Here is an 8,960-nt window from a genome sequence, read left to right as displayed (position 1 = left end):
GCTCTCCCAGTCCCTTAAAAATATATTACAAAAATTTCCAGCTTTCCCTAATTCTTGCAGAGGATGCGATGGACTGCAAGATTTGCTACACTCTGCTTAGAAGATTCTCCCATTAACTTGTAACATACTCATATTCTGTCATTAAAAACGTGACTCTGAGCAGCATGCCACCCTCTAACTTAGGCATTTCTCCTGGATTTCATAAACAATATTTTAAAAGAGTTCAAAAAATTGCCTTCTCATTTTCCCCCTCTCCCTGTCACATTTCTACCCATTGCAATCTGGCTTATGCCCCCACAACTCCTCAGAAAGTTCTCTTTCCAAATCACCAACCTCCTTTCCTCATCCCCATATCCAATGCATACCTTTTTTTAAAAAATGATTTTCTCACCTGACTTCTCAACAGCAATGAAACTATTGAGCAATTTCTCCTTCTTGAAATATCTCCTTTCCTCTGCTTCTATGACATCATAATATTCCTATACTTTTCTTTCTACTTCATTTGCTGTTCCTTGTTAATCCCATTTGTTAATTTCAGTTTCTAGGTCCATTTCTTAAATGCTGGCATTCTTCACAAGTGTGCTTTTGGTTCTTTTTATCCCTCACTGTGGCAGGATAATATTTCAATACATTAGGTGATCATTTTGTCCTTTTAACCCCATACATTTACTCCCATTTATCCTAGAGCAGCACTGTCTGATCAAACTCTGATTTGGTGGAAATGCTTCACGTCTCCTCTGTCCATGATAAAGCAGCTGTTAACCTCGTGTGAGTACTGAGCACTTGAAAGATGGGAAGTGTGACTGAGGAAATGAATTTTAAATTTTATTTAATTTTAATTAATTTAAACGTAACCACCTGGGGCAAGTGAATGCTGTATTGGGCAGCACAGATCTAGACCATGAGGTATTCACGACTATATGGAAGAGAGATTATATTAGAAAAATCAGAGAAAAGACTTTTTTGCTGTTTGTGTGGAGAATTGGGGCACTGAAGAAGTTAGGATAATTCAAAGGAAGATGTGGGTGGATACTGCATAAGATGCCTGAAGGTCCTGGCAGGGCGGGGCTGGGGGCATGATGAGGAGGAGAGGCCACTGGTACTGGAAGCGAGAAGTCTACCCAGGGTCTGGAGCCAGGTCAGTGCCCTTGTGTGGTCTAGTCCCCACTGGGTGAGCTTTACACACTGCCTGTGCAAAGAAGCTACCCCAGTTGTCTTTCTCTTCCGGTCCTATGAACAGCCACCAGCACATCACACACAACTGTGTCCTGGTATTCTGCTCGGTAGCAATCTGACTCACACCCATGCAGACAATATATGACAGCATATGAAATGGATGCCAAAATCAGCCCCACTGCTTAAAATATTAATGCTAATTAAAAATTTAAACACAGACTTGACTTTGCTTTTATTTCTTACTCCCTAGGACAGTTCCTCTGTGTTAAGCAGGCTTTTGTTTTCCTTCTGTGATCCGTTGCAAGTTTTTCTCTGCAGTTTTCTTCACTTGCCCAAGGATGAACTCAAATTAGAACATACATAATCCATTTTCCTCTTGCCCTTTGCTGCTGAGCTGTTCTGGTACTTGTCTCCTGACTGCATCTTTCACTTCCTGTTATTCTCTAAAAAGGGTATGCAAAATCTTCGCTTTTGGCCACCATTCAGTGACTGATTTAAAGAACAGTCACCAAAAATCTCCAAGTGAAAATTCATTGAAAGGACTTTGTATGCTCCAAAAATCAGAAGGGGAAGGCCATTTCCTGAAAGGGAAACTGGTGATCGGGACATTCACATCTCTCTGGGACCTACCTTCCAAGCCCCCACTTTCACTTGTTTATAGTCTTACAGTCACCTGTGCTCTGTTCATTCATTCATTCCCCAAACAACTATCTACTGAGCACCAACTTGGTGCCAGACCCAGTTCTAGGAGCTAGGCATACAGCTCTTATGTAATGCCAGAAGTTAGCAAATGTTATCTAAAAAAAAAAAGCTATGGGTGTTTAAGGCACTTCAAATTTTCAACTTGTTCTAGTCTTTCATTTCCCCTGCAGAGGGCTTTGGCCTGGGCCAGGGTTGATCCTTTTGCCTGCACCCAGATTGATAAATTCCCCTGTGTGTGCATGGAATTCCCTGTCCTCATGGAGTTTATATTCTAGTAGGGGAGAAAGAAAAATAAACATATAAATACATAATATAATATCAGGAAAAATAAGAAGGGACATTAAAATGTTAATGAGTTAAGGAGTAAGGAGATGGAGGGGGTGGTGATTTGGGACATGGGAGTCAGGGAAAGCCTTTCTGAAAGGTGACATTTGAGCAGAGACCAGAACCATGGGAGACAGTGAGCCGTGTGAATGTCTGGGGAGAAGGATGTTCCAGACAGAGGGCCAACAGACACAAGAGTGAGCTTGGCCTGTTCTGGGAAAGGCAAGCAGTCATGTTGGCCAAACTGAAGGGTGTAGGACTGAGAGTGAAAGGAGATGAAGCTGGAGATATAGGCAGGAGCCAGATATTTTAGAGCTGTATAAGGCATGATAAGGAGTTTGGGTTTTATTCTGAGTGTTTTGAGAAGCAATTGGGGCAGAGGAGAGACATGATCTGATTTATGTTTTAGGAAGATCACTCTTCATATCTGGGTACTTGATCACTGTAGCATAAAAAAGGAATTAGGGGGACTAGGTCTAAGGCTATTGCAGTGATGTAGGTAAACAATAATGGTTTTCTTTGGTCCAGATGGTAGCAGTGGAAGAGGTGAAAGGTGGTTGGGTTTGAGATAAATTTTGAAGGCATAGTGAACAGAACTTTTTGATTAATTGGATATGGGGTGTGAAGGAAAGAAAAGAGTAAAAATGTCCCCTATTCTTTGAGTCTGAACAATTGAGTGAAATAAGGAAGGCTGGAAGGAAAGCAGACTAGGGGAAGAGGTTTCCCAAGCAGAGATGTCAAGTAGGCAGCCAGATATATGAGCCTGGAGTTCAGGGATCAGATCTGGAGAAAAAGATGTGGTTTTGAGCTTCTTCCTTATCTACATGTATTTGAAGTCATCCAAGTAGAGGGAAGTCGGCAAACAAGAGGGATGAAGACTGAGCCCTGACATGTTGGAAGAGGAGGTGGAGCTGTCAATAGAGACAGAGGAGACATTTGGTGAGCTGCGAAGTTTTCAAGGGAAAGGGGAGGATCAACTGCTACAGCGATGCCTATAGGTTAGTTAAGATGGAGACCACTGGTGGTTTGACAAGAGCATTTCAGAGTAGTGGTAGGAGTGAATACTCAATCACAGTGGGTTGTAACCAAATTAAGAGGTAAGGAAGTAGAGACAACTCTATTTAGAAGTTGTGCCATAAAACAAAGTTGTGGTGAGAAATGAAGCTATAGTTGGAGGAAGGTATGTGATCTAAGAAGAGAAACCTGCTTGCTTTTAATGTGAGAAACAACACAGTTCCATTTTCAAAGTTCAGTTTAAGGGCCATGATACAGGACTTGAAGAGAGCTCATTCCTGCTCCCTGCAGTGGCACTCAGAGGAGAATTTAGCTTGGAGAGAAGAGCTGGAGCCCAGCGGATGAGGCCAGCATAGTCGACATTGTTGGGCCTGCAGAGCTGATGTTTAGATTTCCATTTTGTTCTGAACTTTCACTGAGAATTTCTTACTGGGTGGCTCAATCATGCAGCCGTCAGTAACCCCACATGAGTTATTCCTCCAAGTCATTGGTGAAACTGAGTCTAAGCTGCTGAGGTGTGGCTTTGAGGCCCATGGACTGTTACAGGCCTGTGGGGCTGTGTACAGGGTGACAGTCCAAGGGCAAAGGGCAAAACTGTGTGCCCCTTTCTCAAGAAGGACTTACTGAGCTGTCTCTCTGTTATCTTCTCTGTTTTTGAGGGAGAGATTCTCAAGCAGGCCCTTTTCATCCCCATCCATAAGAAATACAACATGGGCTGGACTCACCTAAGAAGTAGTACTGAAAGTAGACTTCATCAGAGTATGACTAAAGCACATTGAAGGGAATTAAATATTCAAATTATATTAGGTTGTACTGAAAATCATCCTGAACAAAAAATACTATGTGACATGATTAAATCTATTATCATCTCTAAGTTTCTTCACCTACAAAATGAAATTTGGGGAAGGACAAGCCAATATCTAAAGTCCCTTTCCTTCAACAAACTCTAGGTCTGTGGTTGTGGATTTTGGAGTTGTAGCATGATAAGAGCTATGAATCTCAACCTCAGCTGCACATCAGAATCATCTGGGGGTGGTTTACAAGGTCTTGATGCCAGGGCACAGCCATCAGTTTTTTATCGAGTTCCCCGGATGATTGCAATGTGCGGATAAAGTTGGGAAGCAGGCTCTTCAGTCACCTGGTAGCTGGTTAGTAATGCCGATCCACCGAATTGGGATTAGTAGTTTAACAAAAACCCCAGGAGACTTGCATACAGGTGAACATTTGAGAAAGTCTTCTTTAGAGTTTTGCAAACAACTACAATCAGCAAAATTTGAGTTCTCTGGAATGAATTAAGTCTTATTGCAACGCCAGGTGTCACTGTAGTAAATCGAATTCGTTGGGAAAAAAAATTGACTGTGTATCCAGAGAAAAATGCATAAAGGAATGATTGTGCATTTCACAAAAGAGTAGTGAACTCAAGGAAATGTGTTTACTCTATTCCCTTTATTATAAAAGAATGAAAATGTCTGGTTAAAGTGTTTAACTTTTGCAAATATATCCTGAGATGTAGCTTTCTACATACAAATTTTCTTCCTTGTTTACTTTCTGGTATTGAAAAATACCAGAATTAGAAATTCTGTGTTCCACAATAGAGGAATGGTTAAGTAAATTATACTACATTTACTCAATGGATTTTCACAAGGATAATGAGGTTTTAGAATCATAAGAAAAGATTCATGTCAATATTAAGTTAAAAAAAAAAAGCAAGTTATCTGTATTCAAGGTCTGAACACAACTACAAAAGAGAAACAAAATGAAACAAAACTGTGCAAAGAGAAAGAATGGAAAGAAAATGCCCTTAAATGTTAATACTGATTGCCCATAGGTAGTGGGTCTTTTTGACTTTTCTATTTTTTGAACAGATTTCTATAATAAATATATAATTCTTTTATAATTTAACCACCACCCCTGAACCAGAATTCATACCATTTTTTGTAAGTCTTCTGTACTTTTGGTCTTCATGAACTGTCAAAAACATGCTTAGTGAAATATTTTAATATCCTGCCACTATACCACTATCCTCGAATTTCACAGAAATCCTCTGATGAGAAACAAAATCACACAACATGATGGCTACATAACATTTACAGTTTATGTGGCTCTATGAGATTTTCACCCTTTATATCCTCTTCAGATCAAATTCTACTCTTCGGGTTTATAGGAATGAGCATTTTGCCTCATGTGGTTCTCTCTGAGGCAGCGTCATTAATTATTGCTTATGTATATAGGAGTAATTAATTGTCTACAGCCCTAAGAGGTCTTTGTGGAATCATCCGCTAAAGGTTCCTATTGTTTACTGATGTGTAGCCTATGTCTCATCTCTTCACCAGCCTCGTCCCTCCCCAAAATTGATTAAACCACTGGAGGTCCTTTTGACAGCTCATTATGGCTTTCCGTCCCTTTGGCTTCAGTTGACTTGGATGTGTCTCACCTGCAAAGGTAAGTAAGTCAGGAAAAAAGTGAAGGGTAGATGATTTTCACTTCCAGAACCAAGGGTACCTGCCTGTCTGCTCAGCCTCTCATTTGCCTTCATCTGAACCCACACATGCTAAGTACAACCACTGTCAGTTATAAAATCTTCCTTCCACATAAGTTCAATCACCATGTATCATAAGAACCAATATCCTACATTTGGGTGTCACACTTTACAATTTAGAAGGCATGTTCATGTCTGTAATTATTTTAAAGCTCACAACTCTAGGTGTTGCTGTTATAACCCCCAATTTCTATAAAAACTGCATCATCCATTTATAGTTCAGAAACTGTATTGTAGAATTTCTTTGTGTTTCCTTTTATTTTCCCTATATTTCCACATATTTTCCAAAACTTTATACTTTCCTTTCAAATTAAAGTATTACTTAAAGAAAATATTACCAAATGGCAAATGTACTTCTAATACTGAATTAATTTGCCTAACAGTGGGGCCATGAGCTAGCATCCTCTAATTTATGAATATACACACTCATAATAGCAGAGATTATCATTGTATATATGTGATTTTAAAATTTTGATAAGTTAAACAGTCTTTAATTTTTCCAACTCAATATTACAGCCAAAAAATGTTAAACCTAGGCCCCCAAATGAGAGGGAAGTGCGGCTATAAGATTTGATAATCTCATCAGTACAAATTACACTAAGCATTTCCCATTTAGAGCTCTAAAATGATTCCCAAAGCAATTTATGGGATTATGCTTTTCTTTCTATAATGAAGCCAATAGGTCTTTGGTTTTATCTGGGGTGATTTAACCAAATGAAATGCCGAGTTAAGAATTATTAAAATCTGGAAGTGCTCATAGAATTTTGAAACAGAGAATTGGCTTTTAAAGATAGAAGTGTCTTTAAAAGCCTCCTTTAGCAAAGTGAGTACCCCTCTCCTACCTCTGGGCCACAGTTATCCCTTCTGTGTTAGATGGTCCAGTAACTATAATAGATGGATCCATGACAAAATTCTTTTTTGTTTTTAAACAGCAAGATTTTATGAGCTGCAGAGCAATTCCTCAAATATCTTAAATTTCTGCCTTCTTTCTTACAGTAATCAAAGATGTCAATGTGATGGCAGTTGATCACCTAAGTTGAGATTGGGAAGTCCCAGGTTATAAGCCAGCCCAGGTTGGATGGAGCTACCTGACACCTAAATCTTGTGGACTTAGAATGGATATGGATGGACCTAGGCATGAGTTAATTTCTGAGCTTCATCTCTATATCTGTCTAAAAGGATTCCTCACCTTTCCCCTAAATCACGTAAGTAGTGCCTTTGACTAAAAGGTGTCTCACTTAAGTCCCATATAGAAGCTGCTCCATTTCTTGTCAAACTTGGTGGCTCTTCCTAAGAACGGAGCTACTTATTCAAGATGGCAGACTGAGCATGTATGTTTGTCTTCTCTCGTTATGCCATTAAACTAATAGGGAAGGAAAAAATATATAGACCAAATCAATAAAAGCAAAGATAATGGGAGGGGGTAATGACAGATGAGATGTTTCAATATGTATCTATGAGATGGGAAGGATAAGAAAGGAGATATTTGCAGACCAGGGTGAGGAAATACGGTTCTGGGGGTGGTTTCTACCATGCCAAACTCCAAGAAGTTTGAGACTTGTTGGCAGGTAGAGAGAAGAGGCTGTTGAAATAGGGTGTTTATTCAAATGTTTGCCTATGGAACGACTATGCCAGTTGGCTTTACACTCCCTCTCTTACATCCCCATTTGAAAGCAGGTGGCTGGGATTTACCTGCTGGCTAAAACTGGAAGATTTCTTCTTTAAAGAAATTTAACACTCAAGGAAAATTGGGGCCTTCTAAGATGTATGCAAAAGCTTTTTCAATTCTTTTTTCCATCCTTCACACTAAAATAAGAGTAGTTAATGGATAAACTATGCCATATATACAGAGCTCCTATTCAAGGAGAAACTAATGGGAAAATGTTTTTGAATTTAGAATTTCATGGCCAGTCAAAATATTAATCAGTGTCAGCAAAAGTTGAAGACATTATCAGGCCTTCAAGGAATCAGACATTTTTCTTCTTATGTACCATTTCTGGAGAAGATAATTGAGGATGAGCTAGATGGAAATGGAAATGACTAAGAAGTAAGCAGAATGTGTTAGGTACAAGAGAGAATGGAACTTGGGAGTCCAATGAAAAGAAATACCAGGATGACCTTGTGCTGCAGGCTAAGATAGCAGTGGTCGGCTTATATTAGGAAGTCAGGGAACTCAAAGAAGAATGGAACAGAATCCACAAAACAAAATGAATAAAAAGCATGAAGAAATGATATGGTGAAAAAAGTAAAAATGAAAAGAAGCATTTAGGAACTCCATGAAAATAAAAATGAACAAATAAAATCTATATATTGAAGAAGAAGTCCAAATATGAAGCAAACAAAATGCTCATGATTTTGAGGAACTGATGAAGTATAAGAAGAAGAGAAAATTCATTAGCTCTAGACTTTAGGATCATTTGCATATGAGAAAAGGAAATGTCATCCTAGCATATTGCTTGGCCTTATAGTGATCAACATTTATGTAGACATAATAATATAAATGTACTTTATTCATTTTCATCTTTAAAAATCAACATGTAGACCAAACACTGAAGATTTAAATATGGTTGAGATGAGTTTTGGCTAGGTCTGCTGCTTTGGAAAGCCTTTAAACATCAAAGACCTTGGGCAGCATGGAGAAGTCTTGTGTGGATTAATAAGAAGGTAGAAAAGCATTGGTTTTGTGGTCCAGTCAGAAATCCTACCAGGAAGATGGTAACTTTCTTTGTGTTATAGGGAAGGATATTAACGATGTTCTTCTAGGTTAGCAGGGAATAGAAGCCTGGGTGTGTGAAGACTCAAGTCTCCTCTGACCATTGGCTGGAAGTACCTTTTGGAAGGATAAGAAAGGCTCTGGGGAACTGGGTTCTCTCTACCTTCTGTGGTATATGTTGCACCAATAGTTGGACCATATTCATTACCAGAGGCGAGAAACTGCTTACTACCATCATGAATGAACATCTGAGTGTTTTATTTCTCCTGATCTACCAACCAACAGAGCATTTGATCCCTCACATTAAAAGTTTCAGAAAAAAATTTAAATAGTATTAAGTTCAACAATGTAAAAGGGAAGGTGCTTCTGGCAGAAGTTTGAGAGGTAGAAGAAGGGAAGAGAAGTAGAGAAAAGGCTAGCAATTCTAGTATCCTAATCTTTTATACCGAGGATTCTGGATAGTTGAAATAATGAGAAGTAGTTTGAATAGAT

This window comes from Choloepus didactylus, chromosome 11, assembly GCF_015220235.1.
Source record: "Choloepus didactylus isolate mChoDid1 chromosome 11, mChoDid1.pri, whole genome shotgun sequence".
NCBI lineage: Eukaryota > Metazoa > Chordata > Mammalia > Pilosa > Megalonychidae > Choloepus > Choloepus didactylus.
The sequence above is the reverse complement of the archived record's forward strand: the minus strand, read 5'-3'. Positions refer to the sequence as shown.